At 41.9% G+C, this 14,458-nt stretch overlaps 1 pseudogene; it reads right to left on the reverse strand.

The window, feature by feature from the left end:
* Positions 1–13,453: 13,453 nt before the first annotated feature.
* LOC114908531 lies at positions 13,454–13,980 on the reverse strand (annotated as a pseudogene).
* Positions 13,981–14,458: the final 478 nt, after the last annotated feature.

Here is a 14,458-nt window from a genome sequence, read left to right on the forward strand (position 1 = left end):
ACCCACTGGGGGTCAGATAGGTCCCTGTGATAAATCAGATGTGCTGCTCTCACATTATGACTTCTTATTTCAGCAAGGAGCTCTTGAGAACTGTTAGTGTCTGTGCTACATTTCTTAAAAGCCTATTTTCGCAGCAGCTATACATAGCTTTCAGACACCTCAGTGCTTTAAGGACACCCCAAGGGAGGACCACAGTTCAGCTTATGTGTTCTTTGCGTTTTCCTTGAAATATTCTTACAGCAATCAGGGAAGATAACAGACCAACCTGACTGAGGGGTTAGCTGGGCAGGCTCAGGCAGGTTGAGCTGCTTCATGTTCTGAAAGAGGCTGCAGAGAAGTGTTTCTGCTGGACAGTCACAGAATCAGGTCATGGAGAAACCGAGTCCACTGCCTGTTGGCTGCTGGAGCTGCTGTCAGATCTCCACTCAGAGACTTGGGTTAGGCCTAACTGGCGGTAGTGGGTCAGAATGCCTGGTCTTCTCTCCTTCCTGCCACGAGTGAGTCAGTACCATTAAAGTTAAACATGTTTAAATAGCATTTAGCTTAACATTTTGGATTAAAGAAAAAGGAAATGGCTTGTAAAGATACGGCATTGCTTATTCATCCTGCTGGAAGTTATTGTTCTGAGGGGAAATTAGAAGAAAAGGTGTTTTGTGGAATGAGTTAGTTGCTCCCCACTTTTCTGGAGTTCTTTCAGAATTGGCTTCACACGTTTCTGAACGGCCCAGGAATATCCAGTGTTCTGGCTTGGAACATTCGCTATTGTCCAGCTAGATATGGACCTTATATCTTGGTTTGGGTTCTGATGACTTCTGAGTTCTCCCAATCCAGACCCAAGCTCAAAAGGATGTGGAGGGCTTCCCTGGTGGCGCGGTGGTTGAGAGTCCGCCTGCCGATGCAGGGGACACGGGTTCGTGCCCCGGTCTGGGAGGATCCCACATGCCGTGGAGCGGCTGGGCGCATGAGCCGTGGCCGCTGAGCCTGCGCGTCCGGAGCCTGTGCTCCGCAACGGGAGAGGCCACAGCAGTGAGAGGCCCGTGTACCGCAAAAAAAAAAAAAAAAATAGAATGTGGATTGTGGGTGGCAATGTCAACCAGAACAGCCTCTTTGTTTGTTTTTTTAAATTTTAGGAGGCAAATGAAGTTGTTTTTACTTTCTGCAGGGTTTTTGTTTTTAAATTTTTATTGGGGTATAATTGATTTACAATGTTGTATTAGTTTCAGGTGTACAGCGAAGTGAATCTGTTATACAAATATATACACTCTTTTTTTAGATTCTTTTCCTATATAGGCCATGACAGAGTATTGACCAGAACAGCCTCTTTGGATGGCAGTTCCTCTTACCAGACTTTATTCTTTGGGTGTACAGGCAGAGGCCTGAAGAGCGAGGATACATTCTGACATATTAATGATAGCAAGAGATTGGAAACACCCTAAAATGATAATTAGAAATTACTTGGATGGCAAGCTTTACTCTGCTTATTAGATTTCACAATTTAGAGTTGACACTTATTACTTCTAGTGTATTAATAATGCTTTAGCTTGAAAAATGGGATTTGTGCTTAGATGGCCACCTAACGACTGGTTAACATTTATCACATTTATATGAAATGGAATACTCTGGCTGTTAAGAATGAGGAAAATATACATATATCATTAGGGAACATGTACAAATAAGTTAATAGTTTGTGAAATGTATGTAGAATAAGTTCATTTTTACAAAGCAAACATAAGAATAGAAGAAAACTGGTAGCATGTATATAGCAAATATTAACAGTGTTCAGCTCTGTGAGAATATGAGGAATCCTCACTTTTTATATTATGTATTTCCATGATGCTTGAATTTAAGAGAAAACCAATACATATGTTTTAAAATGTGGTTGTGGAGGCCACATACTAGCTTATTGAAGATTGCTTCCTAATTAAGTGCTACTCGAAGGTTGCTGGTTTCAAACTTCATTGCCACTTGGCAGCAAGGGAAGTAAAGAAACACAGTGTTTAGAAACTCTTAAAGCAATTGGGCATCTCCTGGACCTACAAGAGTGTGATCAGTGGAGAATTCTTGTCGAATGGGGGGTATAGACCAGTTCAGGTTGTTGAACTTGTACGGTAAGTTGCATGTGAACTAGTCACAGGAAGTAGCAGAAGTAGCACCGCATGTCATGATGAATGAGGTTAAGGAACAAACAAAAATCAAAAAAACCGGACCTCCTTCACAGAGAGTTGGAGAAGCACTCCCACGTTCCTTTAACTTCACCTTGCAGTGTGCTGTTCTAAAATAGATACTTGCATCTCTCATTTTCTTTTTACTGTGTGTATTGTGCAGTGAGGGGCATGGCATCAACCCCAGACTCTAAGCATGTTATAAGAAGCAATCAAGAGTGATGTCAAAGAAAATCGCTGACTTTCTCCAAGATCTCCAAAAATTCTCCATAAAAATCATGAGAAAACTGACAAAAATATGGTCAGAATCAACTTTTCTCAGAACTCTGGAAATTAACCAAAGGCTTACAGTAATCCAGGGAGTATTTACATAAAACAAATATAAAACAATCTTTTTTTAAGAACAGCAGCTTTGTAATGTTTTTAACTTGCCCTATTCTTTTCTCATCTCTCCCCCCGCCACCTTTCCAGCTCCACTGTTAAGCCTTGAAAACCAATGTAATAGGGAAGAACCTTTGTATTCTATTACAAGCTAATCACTAAAGGGATGTTGCCTGTAAGCTTAAATGATACACAACGGCCCATCTCAGGGAACCCTGCCTCCCAGGTAATGAGCATTAAGCTAAAATACCTTTGTTTAGCTCACAGGGAACATCCTGACCAGGCCCATCTGTGCAGGACTTCAGGGAGGAAGGAATTAACACATCGCCTCAGGGGCTGATGGAAACCAGAAGTGTTTGACTCTACTCCCTCCGCTATTAGTATAAAAGGAGCCTGAATTTTAACTCAGGCAAGATGGTTCTTTGGGACGTGTGGCCGCCATCTTCTTGGTCTGCTGGATTTCTGAATAAAGTCACTATTCCTTACCCCAGCAACTCATTTCTTGATTTACTGGCCTGTAGTGTGGTGAGCAGCACGAGCTTGGACTCTTAACAAATTTTGGCGCAGCCAGCCAGGAGCCTTGCTACTTGTGGCTAGCCAGCCCTGGTTGGGGAACTTGGGGTAAGGCCCTAGCAGCTGCCGGGACAGCTTGTCCTGAGGATCTTTACCTTCAAAATTCCCCAAAGTGGCACCAGCTTCCCCAGAGCTTGACAGTTGGAGCAACAAATCGACGTTTGGGAGCCAACAAGCTCCATACAGTAGGGTAAGTTGCTCCGGTGTGTACAGCCGGGAACTTTTTCCTCTGTTCGGGGCTTTTTCTCTAGAATAAGCCAATTTGTTTTGTATTTGAGTGGGGTGCACTGTTGGAGAGAGGAAGGAGTTGTCGGACTTATATCTGATTTGTGAACTGGTTCGTTTGTTCCTGTGGATGCTAGCATTTGTGAGTGCAGTTTGTGTTTTGTCTTGAATTTCTGTCTTTAAAAATGGAGAATGTTTCAATTATCCCTCAAGTCCTCTGAGGCTCGTTTTGGGTAAGTGATCTGATTACAGCTATGAACCCATGGGTGAGAGAAAGATGACACTTCATCATAACAATGTGTGGCCACAGTACCTGTTAGGATCTGCACAAAGGATTTAGGCAGGGTTATCTTGGGACCCCGTGCACCATGTACTGCTTTCCTTGCTGTGTTAAGTACTTTGTTTATGGTCTCCTGTGTTGTTGGTATATATAAAACCCCAAGACCAAACTTGAGGGTTTATTTAAGATTTTGTTTGTCGTTTGGGTTTTTCATTTCATTTTGTTTGGTACTGTTTCTCCATTTACAGCCAAATCAGTTGTGATATTTAAAACTTTTACTGATGTTAAATGGAGGAAAGGAACAGAAAAAAACAAACAAAACCAAACCAAAAAACTGTCTGTTCTTATCTAAGAGTGGGGCATTCTCAGGAAGAAGAGGAAGGTTCCACTTGGTTCCTAAAATCACCAAAAGCTACGAATAGAAATAGAAGCAAAATAAATATTAGTAACAAGGGTTCAGCCATACAGACCGGTGATCTTGACTTGTCCCATCTGCCAGAAACCCAATTTGAATCCAACCTCTTTTGTAACTGGTTAGTTTTACATTGTTGTACTTGATTCATGGCTGAAATGTTGGAATGGGAACTGTGAGGTCCCTGTGTTTGTACATGTTACAGATGTGTAGCACTGCCAACATTAATGTGCAAAAGAGCTCTTTATTTGGCTTAAAGGAAATTAAGCACTTATGTAAATACTCAAATATAAAAGAAACTAGCTAGAATGAATTCTGGGTTCATGTGATCTAGGAAATACTCAGTATTGAACTAATATCTGGTATTAAGGTTTGCGTAAGCTTGTTGGTTTGATTTCCACAGACATATCTTTAGAGTCATCAACATTAAGTATAATGCTGTTATTGTACCTAAGTTTGCTAGAAATCAAATAAGACCTATCCTTTTTTTTTGTTTAAATAAATTTATTTATTTATTTATTGGCTGCACTGGGTCTTTGTTGCTGTGCCCGGGCTTTCTTTAGTTGTGGTGAGCAGGGGCTACTCTTTGTTGAGGTGCATGGGCTTCTCATTGTGGTGGCTTCTCTTGTTGTGGAGCACAGGCTCTAGGTGCATGGACTTCAGTAGTTGCAGCACACAGGCTCAGTAGTTGTGGCTCGTGGACTATAATGCACAGGCTCAGTAGTTGTGGCACATGGGCTTAGTTGCTCCGCAGCATGTGGGATCTTCCCAGACCAGGGCTCGAACCCATGTCCCCTGCACTGGCAGGTGGATTCTTAACAACTGCACCACCAGGGAAGTCCCAATACCTATTCTTGTTAACAAAGTTTGTCAGCGAGAAGATAATAATATGACAAAGGTTTTAACTAAATAAAATAGAGGTATATGAGGTAAGAGTTTTAGGTAAACTCTATAGGAATAATTATGTTTGGGGAAGGTCTATCTAAAATAGTTTCTCTAGATTTTCATAACTTGAAACTAAACTAAGTTAAATGAAGAGAATTCATTGACTCTCTGGGTCATTTCAAATAGGATAAAATATTAGAACATTAATTGCTGGACAGGTCTAAGTTTACCTACATTTGCCTTCTTGGAAGAGGAAGACTAAAGCATAAGTTTGTCAATCAGGAAATGCTGGTCTGACGGTTTTACAATTACTTCTTGATTTTTCACTAGAGATTAAGGTTTTAAAGTTAAGAATTTTAAAGGGAGCATTTCAGTGTGCAAGATGTAGGATGTGTGTTTTCAGCAAAGAAGGTATGAGGAATGAAGACGCATCTTGTTAAAGGGGAAAAGGTGGTTTTGTTTTAGAGCTGGCTGTTTTTGAATGGAAAAAATGAGGGACCAATTAATAGGGATACAGAAAATTGTGGAAGGTTTTTGGAGGAGGAACACTGAAAGAATTTTTTGTGCATGATAGGGATTGGCTAAGATAAGACTGAATTTAAGAAAACAAATTTTTTTTTTTTTTTTTGCGGTACGTGGGCCTCTCACTGTCGTGGCCTCTCCCATTGCGGAGCACAGGCTCCGGCCGCGCAGACTCAGCGGCCATGGCTCACGGGCCCAGCCGCTCCATGGCATGTGGGATCTTCCCGGACCGGGGCACGAACCCGTGTCCCTTTCATCGGCAGGCGGACTTTCAGCCACTGCGCCACCAGGGAAGCCCAAGAAAACAAATTTTAAAGGTAAAGTGGTATAAAACCTGAATTTGGTTTTCTAAGAGGACAAAGTTTTCTTAAAATATTGAACTGCTTTTGGTAATTGTTTAAGTGATCTGTATTTGCCATTGAGATCTTTTATCACTGGTTAAAACTTTTTGATATTTTTGGTGAACTTCCCAAAGATCAAATTCTAAATGAAGTTCATTTGACCTCTAGCTAACTTTGAGGTTTTCCTAAGGGTCCCTGTAACACCTCAAATTATTTGTTTTCTCTGTCTCAGAGAGAGGAATATTAAACTAATTAGGCTTATTTGATATGTTAAATTATGTGGGAAGCATTGTCAAATAAGTGATGATAAAACTTCTTAGATTGTATCATATGGGTAAAAGTTATTAATATACACATTCTAGAAATTATATGGAACTCCTAAAATTCTGGTATATCCTGGTAAATGGTATCAGTCATAATTTTAGTAATTATCATAAATTGTTGTATGTCACAGCAGTAACCAGGTTTCTTTTCAGTTGCGTTGTAATCCCAGTTGTTGATGCCAAAGCACAAAGGCGTCCCTTTAATGGTTAGAGACAGTCAATTGCTATTTATGGTTTTACAGTGGCTTTTGTATGACTCTATAGCTATTGTGTGAAGAAGTGGGGAAGAATGATGAAATCCTTTATGTGTAAGCATTTATGCTATTACATCAGGGAAAATAAAAAGGGAATGAGAGTGAGGATATGTTGCTTCAAACCGTAACTCCTACAGCTGAGCTAGCTGTCCCAGCCTGGCCAATATATCCAACTCCTCCAGCACCTTCCATTCCTCTCCAGCCCCAATTCCTGGCACTGGGGCTCAGGACTTCCCTTCCTTCCAGGGATCAATTACAAAATCGTGCGTTAGGTTTTGGGGCTCAGGTACGTGGTCTGGTATCACCATCTAAGAACCAACAGGGCACCCAATTTGGGCCAGGAGCCACTCCCGGGGGATGGCAATTTCCCTTCCCCCATTACCTCATAGGTAACCTAAATGCAAATGATCTGCCCGCTGGGTTTCTCAGGCTTGTTTAATTGGAAAGATTGCAACCCTCCTTAATAGGGAGGATCCTCTACACCTGAAGTCCACTTGGCAGCTGAAGTCCCTCAGCTGAACCAGATTGGGACTGCAGTGAGGGAAGAATGCCCTTATTAGAGAAATAGTTATTGGTGCATCTTGGCAGGGCTTTGAAAAGGAGAACCAAAGCAAAAGATTTTCAAGAAATTCAGCAAAACAAATGAAGATTTCTCTGAATTTTTGGAAAGGATTTATCAGGTGTACAGATGTCATACTAATGCAGATCCCGAGGCCCCTGAAAATATTAGAATGGTAAATTTGACCTTTTGGTGAGGGCAAAGTGCCTCAGATATCGGGAGAAAGTTGCAAAGATTAGATGGTGCATTTGGAATGAACCCTTTTCAACTGGTAGATGTTGCTTTTAAAGTGTTCAATAGGAACAACAGAAGAAAGAAGACGCAAAACAAAACACCACTTTTTTGGTAGTAAGTCACCACTGGGGAAGGAAAACAGGTGGCCCTAGGCTAAAACATAAGCAGAAAAACAAAAGATGAGAGCCTCTCTCATATGGTAGAAAGAGAGAAACACTCTGGTGAATGAACAGTCCAGGGGCTCCCTTGGACTTGAGGCGCCTAATTCCTCACAGGAGCCCTGGGGAAAATTGACAGTGGGGAATGAGTTGATTAACTTTCTGGAAGACCTCACCCTGAAGTTTCTTACCAGAACAGCTTGACATCAGAGTCCCACCAGAACACACATTAAGCCTACGGATGGCACTCATGAAAGCCCCAGGAAAGGAGACAGAGCTCTTTCCCCACAAGTCCCCGAAAGGTGAGACCAGAAGTGTGTGCTAACCGCACCCCAGAGAAGGCCAAAAACACATGGCCAATACGAATACCATTAAAAAGGGTCACTGGGAGGGGCTTCCCTGGTGGCGCAGTGGTTGAGTCCGCCTGCCGATGCAGGGGACACGGGTTCGTGCCCCGGTCCGGGAAGATCCCACATGCCGCGGAGCGGCTGGGCCCGTGAGCCATGGCCGCTGAGCCTGCGCGTCTGGAGCCTGTGCTCTGCGACGGGAGAGGCCACAACAGTGAGAGGCCCGCGTACCGCAAAAAAAAAAAAAAGGGGGGGGTCACTGGGACACCTAGTCTAAAAATATATCCTCTGAGGCAAGAGGATCACTTCTCCCACAGACTAACTTGTCAAAATACCAGCCGGTGTATTCCTTGTGTGTGCCCCTCCAGGACATCTACAAAATTGGAAGTATTGGCACTGTCCCTGTGGGTGGAGTGGAGACAGGTGTCCTCATACCTACCATGGTGGTCACCTTTGCTCCACTCAATGTTACAATGAAGTAAAATCTGCTGCAATGCACCATGAAGCTTTGAGGAAAGCCCTTCCTGGGGACAATGTGGGCTTCAATGTCAAGAACATGTCTGTCAAAGATGTGCACAGTGGCTGGTGACTGTGACCCATCAATGGAAGCAGCTGGCTTTCCTGTTCAAGTAATAATGTTGAACCTCCCGGGCCAAATCAGCGAGGGATATGCACCTGTGCTGGATTGCGGCCCAGCTTACGTTGCTTGCAAGTTTGCTAAGCTGAAGGGAAAGATGGATCATCCATTGTTCTGGGAAAAAAGCTGGAAGATGGCCCCAAATTCTTGAAATCTGGCGATGCTGCCATCATTGATACGGTTCTTGGCAAGCCCATGTATGTTGAGAGCTTCTCTGACTATTCCTCCTCTGGGCCGTTTTGCTGACTGTGACATGAGAAAGATGGTTGCTGTGGGTGTCATCAAAGCAGTGGACAAGGAGGCAGCTGGAGCTGGCAAGGTCACCAAGTCTGCACAGAAAGCTTAGAAGGTGAAATGAATATTATCCCCAATCCCGGCCACCCCAGTTTTAATCAGTGGTGGAAGAAGGGTCTCAGAAAAACTGTTTGTCTCAACTGGCCATTTAAGTTTAATAGTAAAAGACTGGTTAATGATAACAATGCATGGTAAAACCTTCATCAGGAAAGGAAAATGTTTTGTGGACCATTTGTTTTGTGTATGGCAGTTTTAAGTTATTAGTCTTTAAAATCAGTATCTTGTAATTTGTTAAAGCCCTCCTTAAGGAAAGGAAATTATCCCCTGATTAAGGCCTTGGATTAAGGCATTAGAACTAACATTCATCCTGGAGACCACAATCAACAGGAAAAACTGAGAAAATGAATACCAACTTAACTTGGGATAAGGCCTTTCCAGTTGCCCTGCTACGGATCAATGGCTTCCAGAAGCAGGCTTAAATTGAGCCCCTTTGGGGGACTTCCCTGGTGGCGCTCCCAATGCAGGGGGTCCGGGTTTGATCCCTGGTCAGGGAACTAGATCCCATATGTGTGCCACAACTAAAGAGTTTGCATGCCACAACTAAGGAGCCGGCGAGCTGCAAGTAAGACCCGGTGCAACCAACCAAATTAATTAATTAATTAAAAATATTAAGCCTCTTTGAAATATTGTATGGTAGGCCGTTCCAGATGCCTGCCTAGGCGAGAATCTATAAATGCTCTAAAAGACCCAGCAGTTGGGCTTACCTGGTAGCACAGTGGTTAAGAATCCACCTGCCAATGTAGGGGACACGGGTTCGAGCCCTGGTCTGTGAAGATCCCACATGCTGCGGAGCAACTACGCCCGTGTGCCACAACTACTTAGCCTGCGCTCTAGAGCCCCCGTGCCACAACTACTGAGCCCACGTGCCACAACTACTGAAGCCTGGGCGACTAGAGCCTGTGCTCTGCAACAAGAGAAGCCACCACAATGAGAAGCCCGGACACCACGACGAAGAGTAGCCCCCGTTCGCCACAACTAGAGAAAGCCCGCGTGCAGCAATGAAGACCCAACACAGCCAAAAATAAATAAATTTATTTAAAAAAAAAGAAAGACCCAGCAGCAGTTGCCAATTACGTTGAAACTTTGGGCACTATACTAATCTTTGTTCATGACTTTGCCTCCAACAGGTCTGCCCATCCAAATGAAGTAGATGGGAATTTCATTGTAGCTGGAGAAGGGTCAACCAATTTGTTTAATTTTGTCTAAATAGCACAGGAATTTAGTATTTGTATTGGGAACTGGAACCAAAACCCCAAGTTCAATTACAAATGAGACAAAAAGTGCTAAGCAGTTTTATCAGGTTCAAATAGTTGTAGATAAAAAAGGACTAAAGATTCTAAGGAATATTCATAGCCTCTGGAAGTAGCCAGAGCAGTCTTGATCTCTTTTCCCACAAGACTGGAATGGACATTGACAATGGGGAATTGTAATAGCTAAGAAACTTTGCATTATATTACAAGCTAATTATTGAAGGGATGTTGCCTGTGCGCTTAAATTATACATAATGGCCCATCTCTGGGAACTCTGCCTCCCAGGTAATGAGCATTAAGCTAAAATACCTTTGTTTAGCTCACAGGGAACATCCTGACCAGGCTCACCTGTGAATGACTGCAGAGAGGAAGAAATTAACACATCCCCTCTGGAGGCTAATGGAAACCAGGATATGTTTGACCTTACTCCCTCCCCTTTTAGTATCAAAGAAGCCTGAATTCTAACTTGGGCAAGAAGATGGTTCTTGGGGCATGAGTCGACCATCTTCTTGATCTACTGGTTTTCCAAATGAAGTTGCTATTGCTTGCCCCAGCAACTCGTCTCTCAGTTTATTGGCCTGTCCTGCAGTGAGCAGTACAATGTTGGACACCAACAGCCCACAATCACAGTGAAAACCAACAGCTTGGCAGCTACTGGAAAGAGTAGAACAGAGTTGGTGTTTCTTCAAAGCCTTATTCCCAGAGAAATGTCATTATTTGACTTGACTCGTGGCTCCTAGGAAGACCCCACTGTAAGGCTGTCTTTATTTGTATGGACTAGAAGCTCCCCTAGTGCAGAAAGTCTTTTCCCTGGGACTGTTTGCTATAAAACATTTAGAGGTAAATTTTTAAGTTGGTGGCAGGCAGTATGAGGTGAGGTGGTGAATAACAGTGTGAGCAAGCAATAGGCTAACCAAAAATCTTAAAAGGAAAAACTGGGGAATAAAACGTCCTTAGGGGCTTTGAAAATTCTAACATACTGCTGGGAATCTAGAAGGCCATGCACATGTGTGAGGCTCAGTAAAGGCCATGCACATGTGTGTAAGCTCAGTAAAGACCTGAGAAGGCCTGAAGTTCTCATCTCTAACCCTGAGGCTTTATGCAAGCAGGAAGTGAGAACCAAGGCCAAGATGTAAGTTGCCTGGCTGAGTGTTGGAGGTGAGGCCCAGCATAGACAGAGTCTTGGCAAAGATAGGAGACTTACTGGTTCTAGGTACTTGAAGAAATCTCTATCCAATCATTAGCTGACCACTAAGCTAACTGAGGAGAAATTTCAGTGGCCACACACAACAAAGAAAACAGACTATAGAATTAGTTCAGAAAGGTCACTAAACACTCAACAACAACAAATCTCTGGGGAGGAGTATGGAATCTGATTTCCAGAGTTGCCACTTTATATTATTTAACATGTCCAGTTTTCAGCAAAAACAAAACAAAGATATGCAAGGAAAGAAATTATAACCCATTGGGGGGGAGGGATAGAAACTGTGCCTTAAGACTTCAGAAGATGGACTTACTAGACAAAGACTTCAACTATTTTAAACATGTTCAAAGAGCTAAAAGAAACCACATCTAAAGAATTAAAAGTATGAGATCAACATCAAACAGAGAATACAAATAAAGAATTAGAAATTGTAAAAAGGAATGAAGTAGAAATTGTAGAACTGAAAATACAACTGAAATAAAAAAATAAGAAGTTTTTACCAAATCCAAGGCCATGAAGATTTACCAATATGGTTTCTTCTAATAGTTTTACAATTTTATCTTGTATACTTAGGTCTTTGATCCATTTTGAGTTAATTTTTATATATGCAGTGAGGAAGAAGTTAAACTTTGTTCCTTTGCACGTAGATATCCAGTTGTCCTAATGCCTTTTGTTGAAGAGACTATTCTTTTTCTCATTGGATAGTGTTATGTGTTGAATTGAGTTCCCCCTCAAAAAGATATGTTTAAGTCCTAACCCCCAGTACCTGAAAAAGAGACCTTATTTGGAAATATGGTCATTGCAGATGTAACTAGTTAAGATGAGGTCATACTGGAGTAAGGTGTACCCTTAATCCAATATAACTGTTGTCCCTATGAAAGACACACATAAGAGGGATGATGGCCATGTGACAACAGAAGCAGAGATTGGAGTAATGCAGCTGCAAGCCAAAGAATGCCAAGGATTGATGGCTACCACCAAAAGCTAGGAAAAGGCAAGAAATTCTCCCCTTCAGGTTTCAGGGAGAGCATGGCTGGCCCTGCTGACAATTTATAGCCCCCCAAACTATGAGACAATAAAGTTCTGTGGTTTTAAGTCATCCAATTTGTGGTACTTTAAGGCAGCCTTGGGAAACATACAAATGGTGTCGGCACCAATGTTAAAAATCAGTTGACCATAGATGTTTCTGGACTCTCAGTTCTATTCCATTGGTCCAAATGTTTGTATGTCAGTCAGTACCACACTGTTTAAATTACTGTAGCTTTGTATTACATTTTGAAATGTTAAGTGTGAGAACTCCAAGTTTTTTTGTTGTTGCTTTTTTTTTTTTTTCCCCAATATTGTTTTGGTTATTTGGAGCCACTTGCAGTTTTGTTGCAGCAAGCAGGGGCTACTCTTCGTTGTGGTGCATGTGCTTCTCATTGCGGTGGCTTCTCTCGTTGTGGAGCACAGGCTCTAGGTGCGTGGGCTTCAGTAGTTATGGCTTGTGGGCTCTAGAGCGCAGGCTCAGTAGCTGTGGCACACAGGCTTAGTTGCTCTGTGGCATGTGGGATCTTCCTGGACCATTGGCAGGCAGATTCTTAACCTCTGTGCCACCAGGGAAGTCCCTGCAGTTTCATATTAATTTCAGAAACAGATTTTCTAGTTTTTTGCAAAAATGGCCATTGGAATTTTGACTCTATAGATCGCTTTGAGAAGTAATTCCAGCTTAACAATATTGTTTTCCAATGTATAATCATGGGAAGTCTTTCCATTTATTGAGGTATTCTTTAAACAGTGTTTTGTAGTTTTATAAGGGTTTCAACTCCTTGTTTAAACTTATTCCCAGACATTTTCTTCTTTTGTATATTATTGTAAATGGAATTGTTTTCTTAGTTTCCTTTACAGATTGTGCATTGCTGATGCATGGAAAACTTATTTTTGAGTGTTGGTCTTGTACTCTGCAACTTTGCTTAATTTGTTTATTAGTTCCAGTAGAGTGTGTGTGTGTTCTATGGGATTTTCTATATGTAGAATAATGTTATCTGCAAAATAGTTTCTCTTCCTTTCCAATTCAGATGGCTTTTCTTTTTCTTGCCTAAATACTCTGGCTAGAACTTCCAGTATAATGTAGAATAGGGTGAAAGCAAGAATCTTGTTCCTCTTCAGTGGAAGTTTTCTAATTTTCAGCGAGTATGATGTTAGCTGTGGGTTTTTCATAAATGTCCTTTATGTTTAGAAAGGGTCTTGAATTTTGTCAAATGCTTTTTCCACAGTGATTGTGGTTTTTTTCCCCCCTTTATTCAATTAATGGGTTTATTAGATTTTTTATAGTGAAAACTTTTATATTTAGAATTAGCCAGCTGACTCAGTTTAGACGGTCCCAATTTTGTTGGCAACATCCAAAGCATTGTAGCCAGGAGCCAGTTAAACATATGCCTTCTTCTCTCCATCAGGCCTGATCAAGGTGTTGACCTTAGCCATGTCAATGTCATAGAGCTTCTTCACAGCCTGTTTAATCTGGTGCTTGTTGGCCTTGACATCCACAATGAACACGTGTGTTGTCTTCCATTTTCTTCATGGCTGACTCAGTGGTGAGGGGGGAAGCTGATGACGGCATAGTGGTCAAGTTTGTTTCTCCTAGGGGCACTCTTCTGAGGATATTTGGGCTGCCCCCTGAGCTGCAGTGTTTTGGGCCATTGGAATGTGAGTGATGGCTAGATCTTTTATTTTATGGCAGTGTTTGTGGCGGTAGATGCCTTTCAGCACTGCTTCTTGGCCTTCAAAGCCTTTGCTTTAGCTCTGGCTTTGGGAGGGGCAGGGGCTTCCTTCTCTGCCTTTGCTGCCACCTTCGTGGAAAGGGTTTCAGATTGATTTCTTATGTTGAACCATCCTCGCATTCCTGAGACAAATTCTTGGTCATGATGTATGTATGATACTTATGAGCTTGGACTTGGTTTCTTAGTATTTTTGTGTCTGTGTTACTAAGGGATATTTTTATTTTATTGAAGTATAGTTGATTTACAATGCTGTGTTATTTTCTGGTGTACAGCAATACATATACTTTTCAGTTATATATACTTTTCCATTATGGTTTATTACAGGATATATTTTTTCTCCTGCAGTGTTCTTTTAGAAAAATTTTCCATTGAAGTGTAGTTGATTTACAATGTTAATTTCTGCTGTATTGCAAAGTGACGTAGTTATACATATATACACACACATATATATATATTCTTTTCCATTATGGTTTACCACAGGATAATGAATATAGTTCCCTGTGCTAAACAGTAGGACCTTGTTTATCCATCCTATATATACTGGTTTGCATCTGCTAATGCCACAGTCCCAATCCTTCCCTCCTCTATCCCCTCTGGT

This window comes from Monodon monoceros, unplaced genomic scaffold, assembly GCF_005190385.1.
Source record: "Monodon monoceros isolate NGI ecotype Baffin Bay Population unplaced genomic scaffold, NGI_Narwhal_1 Super_Scaffold_4, whole genome shotgun sequence".
Taxonomy (NCBI): Eukaryota; Metazoa; Chordata; class Mammalia; order Artiodactyla; family Monodontidae; genus Monodon; species Monodon monoceros.